The sequence below is a fragment of the Anser anser genome, assembly GCF_964211835.1.
Source record: "Anser anser genome assembly, chromosome: 17".
Lineage (NCBI taxonomy): Eukaryota > Metazoa > Chordata > Aves > Anseriformes > Anatidae > Anser > Anser anser.
In genome coordinates this window covers 7613679-7627118 of record NC_139738.1, presented here as the reverse complement: position 1 = coordinate 7627118, position 13440 = coordinate 7613679, and the positions used below count along the sequence as shown (strand labels likewise).

Sequence of the window (13440 nt, the reverse complement as noted above, 5' to 3'; positions counted from 1 at the left end):
GCTGCCTCTCTGGTACCCAGAGCTCTCTGTTCGTGCCACAGAAACCCAAGGCCAGGGAGGTGGAAAGTTGTCCGCGGACTTAATCAATTTATAATGTGATCCTCTAACTGGCTTCAATTTGATTTTCATTTGTAGCACTACAATTATCAGATTGATATTCCCGGCAACTCAACCTTGAAATGGGACAGCGCGGCTCGTGCTGCTGGCGAGCAGAGATTATCTGTCCTGGACCAATTTTTGAGTATTTTTCTAATTAGCCATAAAATGTGCTTTGCTTCCTCCCCCCCCTCAAAGTCTTTTCTGATTAAGTTTTTTTTCCCCATCTTAACATCAGAGTACAACATGAATGGGGCTGGCCAGGTCCCAGACCAGCCATGCAGCTGGTGGAAACCAGTTTGACGCTGGTGGAGAATGGTGCCAAGGAGGTCGTGGCTCTTCTCCCACTGTGTTTTTCCTTTTTTTTTTTTTTTTTTCTTTCCAGTTTCAGTGCATTTGGGGTCAGCATGCAGGAAAGCAGCTGGTCCTCCAGGGATGTTGCTGCATTGCATGGATGGCAATAGGGAGCTCCTGCACTACGCTGGGCAATTGCAACCCCACGTTAAATCTCGCTATATTTATATTGCAATGCTGTGTGCGATGCCAGCTGGGGAATTACTCTGTATGTAGCAACAGGATGTTATAGAAATTACTTGCAGGAGCCCAGGAGGTTATGGGGATGGTGGGTGGGCACCAGAGGAGATGCTATTAGCCCATTTGGGGATCCTGCAGCACCATAGGAATCTTTTTAGCCACAAAGTGCACTTCAATGCATTAAATGCAAAATATTTCTAGGCAGACACCCTTCATAAGGTGCTTTTTGTAAGGCTTGAGCCTGCTCCCATAAATCCAAGTTGGTGATGGGTGTCCCGCACCAAGACTCATCTTCCTAAGCTTTTTTTTATTTACTATTATCCTCCTTTTTCTTCTCGACATCCCTTTTAACGATCGCTTTCTTCAGCCTCATTATCTTGCTCAGATGTTAATGTGCTGGGGCAGCCGGCACGCTTCTTGCAGATGATGTTTGCAAACTCCCAGCAAATGCTTAAGCAGAAAGTTACCTTTAACAGCTGTGCCCCCAGAGTGAATATTTTTCAAAATAAAACCCCAGGGCTCTGGTTTAGGGGAGATTTTGTGCTGCTTCTCTAATGCAAGCTCACAGTGGATTGCTGTCATTGTGCAGGGGTGCTGCGAGGGGCTGATGGGGATGGGGGTGGCAGGGATCCCACTGATGCCATCCTATGGAAGACAAGAGAAGGTGGTTGCTGTGACAGCATGGCAAAAAAAAGGTATGGGAAAATATCAGCCTTCCCACGTGATGCTTTAATCCCTTCAGATTTGGAAGCCTCCACCTAAATCCTTGGCTCTTTTTCCATCCATAGGCATCTGGATTTATTCCTTCCCACCTTTCTCCTTCTCCATCCATTTTGCTTTGTGCCAAGCCCTGCCCAGACCCTGGCCACCGACGGACTTTGGCCCCCGTCTGCATTGCAATGAGCATGAAGACTGACAGCTTTGCTAACTGCTGCCCTGCCAAAGCCCCATGAGAGGTTTAAAAGCTCCCCCTGCTTTGGTCTGGATGGTGGCCAGCACCACGCGGCTTTCCCCATGAGGGATGCTGGAGTCGTGCTCTTGGTTACAGCTCCTGGCTGAAGGTCAGGGGACGAATTACGCACAGGCACGCTCTCTGTCTGATGGAGCTGAGTGGAGGGATGTGGATGTGCCAGGGGTCCAGGCCCCTGGTGGGACTGGGGCTCAGCTGCCAGCTGGGGACGTGCTGCAGCCCTTGGGGTGAGCTCCTGCTGCGGGAAGAGGCTGGGGAGAGCTTTGGGGGGGTACCTTGGCCCCCCAGAGAGGAAATGTCCTGGGGGGGCTGGGGTTGTATCTCCTAGGAGATGCTCATGTATCCAATGGGTGTCCTGGTGGCATCTCCTGGGTGTGCTGTACTGGTACGCCCCAAAGGTGTCCTGGTGGCATCTCCTAGGGGCTCCCTGTTGGTCTTCCCCCAGGGTGTCCCTGCGGCCTCTCCCAGGGGGTGGCCTCGTGTCACCTCCTAGAGACGCCCAGGGCATCCCCCAAAGATGTGTTGTGGAGGGGGAGGCCGTGGCTGAAAGCTTGGGAAGGGTGTCCTGCTGCAGACAGGGACAAGCCCTGTCCCACTGTCACCAGCAGCAGGTGGCCGCGGTGGCAGCTCGTTGCCATTCCCCAAATTACAGCATCCTCTGGGCAGGGAGGGGACGGCCAGCTCCTCACCTCCCAGCTGCGGCTCCTCAGCCACCACCCTGCTTACCTTGCAATTAGCGAGTCGTTAGGGAGTCGGGATGAGAAATTAATGCCCCGCTCCCCTAAATGAAGCTCATCGCCCTCCCTCGGGGCTCACTTTTAGGGCAAACACGTAGGGAAGGAGCCTTGCATGGCTAGGAGGATGCTGGAGCTGCAGGATATGGGGCAAGGGATGAACTGGGTTGCTTTGTTCACCGACAGATGCTTTTTTTGGGGATGCTAGGCTGTGCAAATAGCAGCCTTGGCCTTGTTTCTGCCTGGGTACGGCTGTTGAGCACTTTTGCGATGTAAATGCAACTTGACAGGGCTGGGGAGGTCTCGGAGATGATCTGTGGCCAGGGTTTATTTTGGGGGGAGAGGAAGCAGTGTTGCAATCCCACGCTGTGGGGGCGGGTTGGGAAAGGGACAGAGCGGCCCTTAGCACTGGCTAACCAGCAGGAGGCTTTCTGCCCTCCCAAGTGGCACTTATTTTCTCATTTTCCTGATAAACCTTATGGCATAAGGGGTCTCATGGCCTTGAGTCTAAGGGAAATACAAACTTATTTTTCCAAGACAAATGACAGAGCAGCAGAAAACAGTTTTAAGGTGGTTTTTTGCACTGTCTCCATCGAAGTCTGCAAAGCTGGTGCAGCTGCAGCGGGATCTGCTTTCCTCCTCTTTCAGTCACATCAAACTTGATTCTTGCCCTAGCTGGTGTGGGTGGGCAGATTTAAAGATATTTAAGCGAGGCCAAGTGGTATTTGTGCCCCACAGAAGGTCCTCGCTCGTGTCCCGTGCCATCAAATAATGCAATTGCAAGCTATAACATCATCAGGGCAGCAAACGTATATTTTGCTGCAGGCGTGCTGGCGTGACTGCCCTGGCCATCGAGGCTCTGCTGGGTCCCGGCTGGAGGACAGAGACACGGTGTGCAGTCGTGGTGAGCTGCGTGGTGCTCCCCTTCGTCCTACAGAGCTCCTCTCCTAACGGCGCGGACCTTGGAATAGGGTGGGTTAGGAAAGAACTGAACTACTGGAAGAGAAACTTCCTTCTTCCCCACAATATTTTTGGGGCGGATAATTAAACCCCTGAGAGCTACAGCTTCCAGGAGGGGTCTGTGGTCCAGCTGTAGGATTGCAAATAGATGGGGCTGCTCTAAAATCTGTGTTTTGATTCCTTCCTCTTCCCTGTGAGATGCAAGTGAAGCCATTTCGCTTCCGTCACTTTTAATCAAGCGGTTTTGATGCCTCCTAGTTTTTTTTCCCCCCTCCTTGGTGACCTTCCTCAAGAAAGGGGCTTTCATCTGCAAGATGGGACGATGCAGGAGGGGCATTTGCATTGGCAAGGGCTGGGGACATCAAAGGGTCCCCGTCTTCCTCCCTGGCAAGGCACGGAGGTGACTCTGCCCCCGGGACATGCTTTGGAGGAGAGTCTTTAAAAAAACATATATAAATCTATAATAATAATAACAAGCGGCGCGGGAGCCCCAGGGGGAAAAGAGCAAAGGAGAAATTGCTTTGAGCTGCAAAGGCAGGACTGCTCTGAAGACAGGCTCGCCTGAGACTTGGGAAGGGATGAGAAACCTGCCTTGAAAGGAGCAATTAAAAGAGGAAGCAATTAACTCGCTGCAGAAGAGCAGGGTGCGTGAGCTGGGGCTGGGTGGTGAGGGCTGGGTGCTGCATCCCTGGCTGATGCTCCCCGCTCCTCCCAGCCTGCATTTAGGAGCACTCAGCTCATACGCCTCTCCATTTAAATATACACAGACGTGAACTGCTAGCAGAGCAAGCTTGCCACAACCCCCCCCCTTACTTTCACCCGATGGCTTTGCATTGATGTTTCCTTACACCTGCAGGCAACCGGACCCCCTTCTCTTTCTGGTCCCCTCCGAAGTCCCCCAGGTGCTTGGGTGTCCCTGCACACTGCACCGCCCAGATGCCTGCTGATGGAAGGCAGCGGCGACAAGCCCTTTGCAAACGAAGGAGATCGGGCATCCCAGCGGCACCGTGCCGGGAGCCCGCTCCAGCACCCGGCTGGCTGCGTACACGTGGGCACGCGCGGTGCATGCAGATGGAGCGAGCGAAGGCCCCTGCGCCGCTGCAGCGGGGAAGGAGAACGGCGTTTCCCCGCGATGAATTTGGGGTCTCTCTGAAGGTGCGTGGTTATTAAGTTCTGAGCTGCTGGCAGCGAGGAGGCGAGGTGGCCGGAGGGTTTTTGGTGTGGAAATTATTCCATCAAACGCAACAAGTGGCTGCTGGAGCAGGATGAAAGCAAGCTTTGCTCTGAAATAAATACTTGACAAAGCAGACCTGCTCTGTGAATGATTTCCTTGCTGCAGCAAGCAGTTAAATCCCCCAGGCTCAGCGCTGGCATTGATGTCTCCCCTGACAAAATCCCCTAGCAAGGGGGCACCCTCGGCAAGGGGAAAAGAAAGAAAAGGAAGAAAGGGGAATTCAGAGCACCTTGTTCCTTTCAACGAGGACCAAGCACAGCACCTCTCCCCCCAGCCATGCCCTGTGCTCCAGCAGTGCTGCCTGAATGCAGTTAGAGTTCAGTTCTGCTTGATCTGCAGGCAGGTGAGTCTGTCTCCCCTCAGGTAGGAGAGGCTCCAATTTGCCCCTGTGCTTTTGCTTTGGGGGATGTAACCCCAACCCTTTATTTCAAGGGATCTGCTGGCATTGAGCAGATCTTAATTATAGCAATAAATTAATTTCAGCTTGGGTTCAGGGTGGTTTCGTGGGCAGTCCCTTTCCTCTGTCATGCTCATGGACTTTGCATCTGGACAGGAAGTGTTTGAGCTGGGAGCTGGTACATCTATAATTATTATATGTTTATGCACGTGCCCTGTTTGGGCTTAATTCCTCCAGAATTCGCCCAAGTGAAGGCAAATCCTTCCACATCAGGCCCTGAACCCCTTTGCAGCAGCCCCAGGCTCGCACTGCTGTTGCAGGGACGCTGGCATGCATGCTCCCTACAGAAAGCAGAGATTTGGAGCAGTTTACATGGGAATCAGCTGTTAAAATATATATATATATAAAAGGATAGCTGAAGAGTGGTTACACATGTACAGCAGCGATAGAGAGGTTTATGCAGCACTACCTCCTCCTATGGATATCAACATATATATATCCCATGGTTGTAATGCATGCCTAACAAATGAACGGGCTGGCAGTTGACATATGCAGGAAAACGGCTCAGAGAGGCTTTTTTAACTGGGGGGGAATAAAAAATTGCTTTTTGTTGATTGTTGGAATCAGGGCTCTCCTGGGCAGGATAAAATTGCATTTTCTTTCTTCTTCCTCATCCTCGGCCTTTTAAAAATAGGTTAAGAAATTGCTGCTCTGTTATCTGTGGAGGGGATCAGGCAGCCAGTGACAACCCTGCTAAGAGGGAGCTGGTGCCAAGCTATTGTCAGGTGCAAGGAGAACAAATATTTGCTTGTCTCTGGTCTCCACATGGCCCAATCTTGCTTTGACTCACACCCTGGGGCAGCAGGGCTGGAGATGGTCATGGTCCTGCATGTACTATGTTTGCAAACATATGGGGATGGCTGCAGGAGGACACTGGGGGCTTTACAATGCCCCCTTTAAAGTAAAAACCTCCTGCAAAACTTGCAGTCATGCAAAATTCCTAGGCCAGGTCAGGAAAGCTGCAGCATCACTGATTTGCCTGCCTGGGGTGGAGGGGGCTGCACTGCAAATCTTTGGGGTGGCCCCATGGTCACAGCCCCATCCCCGACCCCCATTTCTCTGCCCCCCCACCTGCAAACCTCTGCCAGCGCCTTCCCACAGTAACTCAGACAGCAATGATTAGCCAAATAAAATTTCCATCTGTTGAGGACTTTCTGGGAGTTATTACCAGCAATAAAACCGATGCGAGGCGAATGACGTATCCGAGGGGGTAAGTGCCTTCCATTACGAGCAGAAGTGACTTTTAAATAAGGTTTCAGACTTCCTTATTATCCTGCCCAGACCCCTGGGAGCAGCATCCCACGGGAAAATCTGTGCTAGGGAATGGCTCTCCTGGCTGAGTTCATTGCTGCAGGAGGTTTACAGGTTGGTGCTTGGGTGCTGCTGCGCTTCCAGGGTCCCCCAGGATGCAGTTTTACTGCAGGTGGTGCAGCACATGCACCAGATTTTTGGGAGCCCCGCTGTGCTTGGGGACTTGCAAACCTGCTGGTGTGCTGTGCTCTGTCCCCTAAATCTGCTTCCCTTCCAGAGAAGTCAAGGAGCTGGTGTCCTTCACCCCGCCTTCTTGCTTATCTGCCCTGATTGAAGCTAGCAAGGTTGGCCATGCAAAGCAGAGGGTTAACCACTGTGCTTCTGCTGCTCTTTGAAGGCAGGCACGGCTGGGATCAGCAGGGAAATGGCTGCTGCTGGAAAGAGATGGGATGCAGAGCTATGCCTTACTGCTTCAACGAGTTTTTTCAACCTGGTGCTTGCTCCAAACGAGCTGGCGGCAAAGCATGATGCCCCAAAAGGGCAACTGGAGGCTTTGGGGTGGGCTGCCCAAACCTCTTCAAGGGAGGAGGCAGCGTTTGCATGCAGAGGGATGGGTGCCAATGTGCAAAGCTCATTGCAGGTGGATGCCTGCGTGCTTAAACCAGCTGTACTGCAGGGGGGCTTTCTGCCTTGCAGCAACAGGACTGGGATATTTCAAGCCGCAGCTGCATTTCTGGCTGATTTTCCGCAGCACGTGTGGCTGGCTGCGTTGCAAACGCTGCAGCATTCGAGCCGTGCCCGGGTTGTGCTGCTGCAGGGGGTCAGCCCAGGAGCATCGCTTGTAAAAACGGCCGTGTTTGCACAAAAAGCTTCAGCTAAACAAAGCGGCGGGGGGGACCGATAGAGAGCAGCGGGATGGAGCTGCCTCCTGCAGCTAACAGGCAATATTCGTGCCCTCTTAATTCCTACAAGTGAATTTTCTTGGCAATTTTGAAAGATTAAACCCAACCGAACAGCAGGTAATAATCCAAATGCTGTTGAATGCTTAACGAGATGGGGGCCAGCTGCATCCTCAGGAGCATCCCAGGTTTGTGCGAGGCAGGGCTGGGCTTGTGGCCTGGGGCAGCTCCAGCCATCGCAGCCCCTCTGCACCTCGCCTCCAGAGCAAAGGAGCTGGGTGGCAGCTTGCCCACTGCGTGCCCCGCGGATGCTTGCAAAGATGATGATACTTCTTACTGCTTGCAGCAGCAAAGGGGAGTGATTTCCAGCTCCGCACCTCTCTTCTTTTACCTTTGCAATTGCTGAAGGGCAAAGACTCTGCAGCAGCGGGGCAGGGAGGTGCAGCCGGAGCTGGGGGTATGGCAAGGATGACAGCTAAGGGGTTGGTGATTTGGGGGGACCCTGGCTTGGGGGGTGTTTTTGCAACGTGGAGGTGACATAGGCAATGAGCTGTGTGCACAGGGCAGGCAGGTGCTTGCAAAACCACACTGCAGCCTCAGAGCTAGGTCTGCATGGTTTTGGCTGCCAGCTCGGCATGCAGCTCGGCTGAGATCGCCCTCAGGCCCCACTCAAAGTGCTCAGATTGCCTTGAAACTCAATTTTACCCTCTCCTTCGAGCCAGGCTTGGCTTTCCCAAAGGAGCAGGGTCCTTCCCCAAATGCCTTGTTTCCTTTAGTTATGTGCATTGCTCTTGCTGGAGCTGAGAATAGTGCTTTGGGCTCAGTCCCAGCTGGGATTTGAGGGGGCTTGGGGTTCCCCCAGATGGGTGCTGGGGCCGTATGACTCCACCTGGCAGCAACACCAGCAAGGAGTGATGGGGAAGAGCAAAAGGGGATAACAGGCCTTGAGTCTTCAACTGGCAAAGTTTAGAAAACATCCGCCTACCTGCCTCGCGTCTCCCTGCGAGCTGTCAGCCCTGCTCATAGCATCCTCAGCACGGGATTTATCGTAGCTTTAGCATGGTTGTGGCACACAAACAGCTCTTGACGTTGCTTCCCATCACCATGCCCCTGACATTTCCAAGGCAATCTTATTTTTTTCAATAATTTACCTCCCGGTGGGTGAAGGAGGGTGCATGGACATGCCTCGCTGGGGTGTGCCGCTGCTCCCGTGGGGCTCCCTGGGCCTACGTGAAGCTGCGAGGATTGGGCAAAGGTGGGCCTGCAAGGGGCAATGTGGGGCTGCAAGGGGCATGGGGTCGCCATTAGCTGGACCAAAGCCTGGGCAGTTTTTGCTAAAAGCTGCTTTGCAGATGGACACCATGCACCTTTCCTCCACGCCTTTGCAGCTCTTGCTGGCAACTGCGCCTGCTGTTAGGGATAAAGCAAGGTGAAGAGCAGCTTGCACAGGGTGAGCGTGCCCTCCTAGTGCTGATAGCCACCAAAGCCAGCCGCAGGCATCGCCGGCAGCAAACGCTTTGGCTCGGCTTCCCCGACGAGCCGCAGACGAATTTCTGATGCAAACTATCCCCTGTGGCATCTTTGCCTTACAGAGCAGGCAGGGAAGCTAGCGGCCCGCCGGGCTGCAGCTTTCGCTATCAAAGCCTTGCTACATGGCTCTGGCACAGAGAGCAGTCGGTCCTGGGAGCGATGATAAAAAACCTCCCAAAATCTGTGTTAGTTCGCAAGCTTCTCCTCTCGGCTCTGCCCCCAGGGACCCGGTGAGTGCGAGACATCAAATACAGCGGCAGAGAGGAGCAAAGCAGTGGAAATAAGCTCAAGTGAAGGCAGCTGAGGCTGAGTTCAGGTTCAGTCGGCCTCAATCAGCTCAGCCGCAGCCTTTCCAAGTGAAGCTCCGTAAGCGCTGGCAGATCCACCACAAGACCAGGGCTCCGGGCACTAAATCCTGCTTTTTTTTTTCCCCCACTTTTTTTCAGGGCATGCTCCGCTGCGGGTGATATAAATACCGGCTAATTGCCTCTGCCAAATGCAATGCTAGCAAGCACGGTACCCAAGCCTTAACGAAGCGATTAACCCCGAAGCAGCGGGACAGACCTGACCTCTGCTTCCAGTTGACTTCTGCCGTGAACGCGGCACTGAAGGAGCATCTTCAGCACGAGCCCGGCTGCCAGCTCCGCTCCTGTTGCTCGCCGTTAATTTGTGGAGACACCGTACTGCTGCCAGCACCCCCCTCGCAGCTGCCCTGATCTCGGCTGGTCCTCCTGCGGTGACGCGGGGTGATGGGTGTTGAAGGGGAGGGGGGAATGAGGTCCCAGCACGTGCACTGGGGGTTTGTTCCCCTGGCTCTCCGGCCTTGGCTAACGCTGGTTTTGCAGCCCCGTAACAGGCTCTGAGGGAGGGATGGAGGTGCAGGGGTGATGGGGTCGTCCCCATCCAGGCGTTTTGGGGAGCCCCACATTGCGCTGACCAGCCGCTTCTCAAAGCCAAGGGCTTGGCCGAACGCTTGGTCTTGGAAACAGTCACCTTGATTTGGGAGGAAAGGAAGCAAAACACTTGAGAAATGTCAAAACACAGGCTGTTCAACGGTGATTTGCTAAACTAACAATTTGGGCTGCAAGAAGAGCCGTGATTGCCCTCTTCAGCTCTCTTGGATGGGTTTGTTTTTCCTCCTGGCTCCACGCCCTCCAGCAACATTTCGGGGTCCAATTCCTTTCCTCTGACGCCGTAGAGGGGAGGTGCTGGCAGCCTCCGGGATGCTGTCTGGGGCTCACCGGGGACATTTCCCCATGTTTTAGCATTGCCGCTGGCCCCAGCACGGCTTGGGGTGCCCCCCGCAGCACCGTTGGCGTCAAGCAGCTGGTGATTGCGCTGGCGCGGACAGGAGCGGCTGCAACCCAAAGGGATGCAAATCCACCCCGAGGGCCCTTCTGGCATGAGTTAGCCTGGAACAAGGTTTCCCTGCTCTCGTGCTTTCTCACAACGTGCTGGCTTGCTGAGACAGGGGCTGACCTCCCGCATTCAGCTCGGCAGGCAGCAATGCCTTGCCTGTAGCCGCTGTTTAGCGCCGGATTGCTGTAGGCACCACGCCAGGCTCTGGCGCTGGGTCGGTGGGTTAATTTTAGGGCAACCCTTGCCCCTGGCTTGAGCAGGGCTATCAGGACCCCCTGCCTAGCGCGTCATTTGATAGCCACGCTGCGCCCTTTCCAATGCCCCGCTCGCTGATATCGGGTGCCATAAAATTGCACTTAAATGCTTTCAACATTTCACCCTGGCACTGCTCAGCTGCTTGTTTGCCCGTTCACGCTGACAAACAAGACTAGTCTGCATCCAGCCAATTTCATGGTCTGATTCCTGCGCACTAGCATAATACAAGAGTGTCCTGGCTAAAAATAATGCAACGTGCACTATATTAAAGGCTGATTCATGATGTCTCTATGAAGCAGTTGCTCTGTTACCTTCGCAGGCAGGGGGTGGAGAATCATGCCATAGCTGAAGCTTGACTGTATGCAGCTCGTGCTTTTTCGGCAGTGATAAAGGGATGCTGAGCAGGAGTCCAAGGGCTGTCCTGCCTCTGGCTGCTTTTTTGAAGGATGCATCTGCAATGCAAACACCTTTTGGTCACCCTCCACAGTGCTGGCAGGGCTGGTGGGCATGCAGGGTGCAGGGAAAGAGTGTTGGATGTGAGACACTGCTATGGGAGCTGGAGTTTCCCCTTCCTGGGGTAGGATATTAGGCAGATGTCTTAATCAGGCGACATTGTTTGTGGGAGCTGGACCTCCGCACGCATTGCTATTCCTGGTGTGAGGGGCTGTGCCAGCAAAAGTTGCCAAGAGGAGAAGCTGGGTGAGCTGAGAAGTAGCTGCTGTGGTTTGGCATCATGGGGCTGGGAGACATGGAGGGAGGTACCAGGTGGAGCAGAGCCTCCGGAGTGGCTCTAGGCGAGCCCCTCTATTGCTTGGGTGGCCCAAGCTGCTGGCACTCTTGCTAAAAGAGGGGGAGAGGTGGCTGGGGGTGTGGGGCACTGCTGGTTGCAGCCTGTGCCCAGTAGCTTTAACAGAATCACAGAACGGCTGAGGTTGGAAGGGACCTCTGAAGATCACCTAGTCCAACCCCCTGGCAGAGCAGGATCACCTAGAGCACCTTGCACAGGATTAACCCTACATGGGTCATTACACTCGTGGATGGCAGTGACTGGGACCAGTAAGGCTGGAGAACTGGTCTGAAGAGTCCAGGGACTACTCCCTGCTTGCTGAGTTTGCTGCCATACCCCCAAACACGGCTCCATCACATCTGAAATCCACCCCAGCCGGGGAACTGCAGCTTCCCTGGCTAATGAGGCTTGGTGAGCTCCTCGTACCCCTGGAGAGGAGGGAAAAGCCGTCAAGAATTTATTAGCCTAATTACATTTTCCTAATGCAGTTGACCCCAGCCGCACAGCGGAGTGCTTATCAAAGCTGCAATCTCCTGGACATTATTGGACTCTTAATAAGAGTCACTTGGTTGCTGCTCCTCCTCGGGCTGGATGCGGCCGTTCCTGGCAGCTCAGGACCATGGGTGCAGCAGCGGGTTTGCTTCTGCACCGCAGTGCCGGGCACGAGGGCTGCGAATCTTGGGGGGCTGCAGGGAGCAAGGAGGGGGATGCCTGAGGTCGGGGAGGGTGAGCTGGATGGGCTGGGCACAGCGGTGCATGGCGGGGGGGAGAAAGACGCACACCGGGATGTGGTTTGTGGTCAGATCCCCGCTGCCAGCTCAGGGCAGCAAGCTGGATGCGAGCCGTCCTAATAGGATTGCGGGCGGCAAGGGAAAAAGTGCTCTTGCAGCAGCCTCTCATGGAAACAAGGCTTAAACGCTCTTTGTGCCAGAGCTTTTTGAAGTCCTTGTCAAAACGACAATTTTCAGGTTGTTAGCCTGAAACCCCCCTCTGACAAACCCGAATCTGTCAAGTGGCCACATCCTTCCCAGCACGCCTCGGCAAAGCTGTTGTCATCTGCAGCAAAGCTCAGGGGGGGCTTGCGGGGTCTGCTGGCTCTGGACCCCAAACCCTTGCAGAGCTGCACCCCACCAGGACACACAGCCGCGAGCAAATCTGGGTCACCCCGAGGGATGGAAATCTGGGGGGACAGGGGGCTGATGGCGATTGTGATTTTTCTCCCTGATAAACTGCTTCCAGATGTGCATGCAGCTATTTTGGGGGTGCTGGTGTGAGGCATCCCCCCTTGCCATTCTCTGTGCCAAGGGCTGTGCTGGCCAGGTTTGGATGCAGGCAGCAAGTGCCTCTGCACCCCAGCCAGAGCTGCGGGAATGCTCGATAGCGGTGGGGAAAAGAAACTCCCCTGGGGGGGATAAGGGTGAGGAGCTGGGGGTGCAGGGTCTGAGCTAGGAGCAGGCACGTCCTCAGCAAGGATTTTGGAGCTTGGGAGGTAAAATCCTGCCCCCAGCCTGCTCTGGGAGAATCCTTGCTCATAAGCAGCCAGGTCCTTTGCTCTTGCTGGTGGTGATGCGCTGTCCGTGCCGGCATCGCTGTGATTTGGGGGCAAGGCAGATCTGGGCTGCACCCCTCTTATTTCCTCCTGCTTTCTGTTAATTTTATTCCTGAATCAAAAAAAAAAAAAAAAAAAAAAAAAAAAAAAAAGAAGAGAGAGAGGATTTTGGTTGGTTTGGTTACCTTGGTGGGGGGGAGTCTTGATGGCCCCTAAACAGTGACTCAGCTGTGTTGGAGCGATGTGATGTGCAGGCAGAGTGAGGCTGGCCAACCTTACCCCCCCCCAGCCCTGCTGCCAAACTGGGGGTTATCTTGATGAGGGAGGTCTGCCCCATGCTGCCAGCCTGCCCAAAGCACAGTGAACAGCCCCAGAATCTCAGCCTGTGGGGCTGGGGGCTGCGGTACTTGCATGGCGATATCCCAGCTTGGCTCCCCTATAGCTGTCTGCGTGGGGCACGGGGCATTTCCAACTGTAAATGTATCCCCATGTCTGCAGCCCATGGAGGGAAAGCATTTTATTATTATTTTTAATCTGCTGACTGGTTTTCGGGGGCTTAATGCAGCAACACTCCCTGCCTGGCTCGGTTTCAGGTTCCCTGACAGGCTGTAATCTGTTCTTCTCCAAACAATTGACAGTCTCTGAAATGGCATGGAGCAGACAGCTGCAACTTGCTGAGGGCTTTTTCACCCCAAGATGGGGGACATGGGCTGTGCATGTGATGGGAGCCCCCCCATAGGTGGTCCTGGTGGTCCCTGCTGTGGCAGTGATGCTGGGCAAGCCATTCTTCCCATCCAAAGCCTTTTTGGGGCCAGGGTGCCCATG

At 54.2% G+C, this 13440-nt stretch overlaps 1 long non-coding RNA gene across 3 annotated transcripts; it reads left to right on the top strand.

Annotated features, from left to right (window-relative positions):
- The first annotated feature begins 704 nt into the window (after window positions 1-704).
- LOC310883101 lies at window positions 705-10424 on the top strand. Of its 3 annotated transcripts, XR_014573327.1 has the most exons (4): window positions 2262-2580; window positions 3160-3306; window positions 4151-4871; window positions 9112-10424. It is a non-coding gene; the product is annotated as an uncharacterized lncRNA (long non-coding RNA). The 3 variants fall into 3 exon arrangements; XR_014573325.1 differs by lacking the exon at window positions 2262-2580 and adding an exon at window positions 705-1827 and having other exon boundaries at window positions 3160-4871; XR_014573326.1 differs by having other exon boundaries at window positions 2256-2580; window positions 3160-4871.
- Window positions 10425-13440: the final 3016 nt, after the last annotated feature.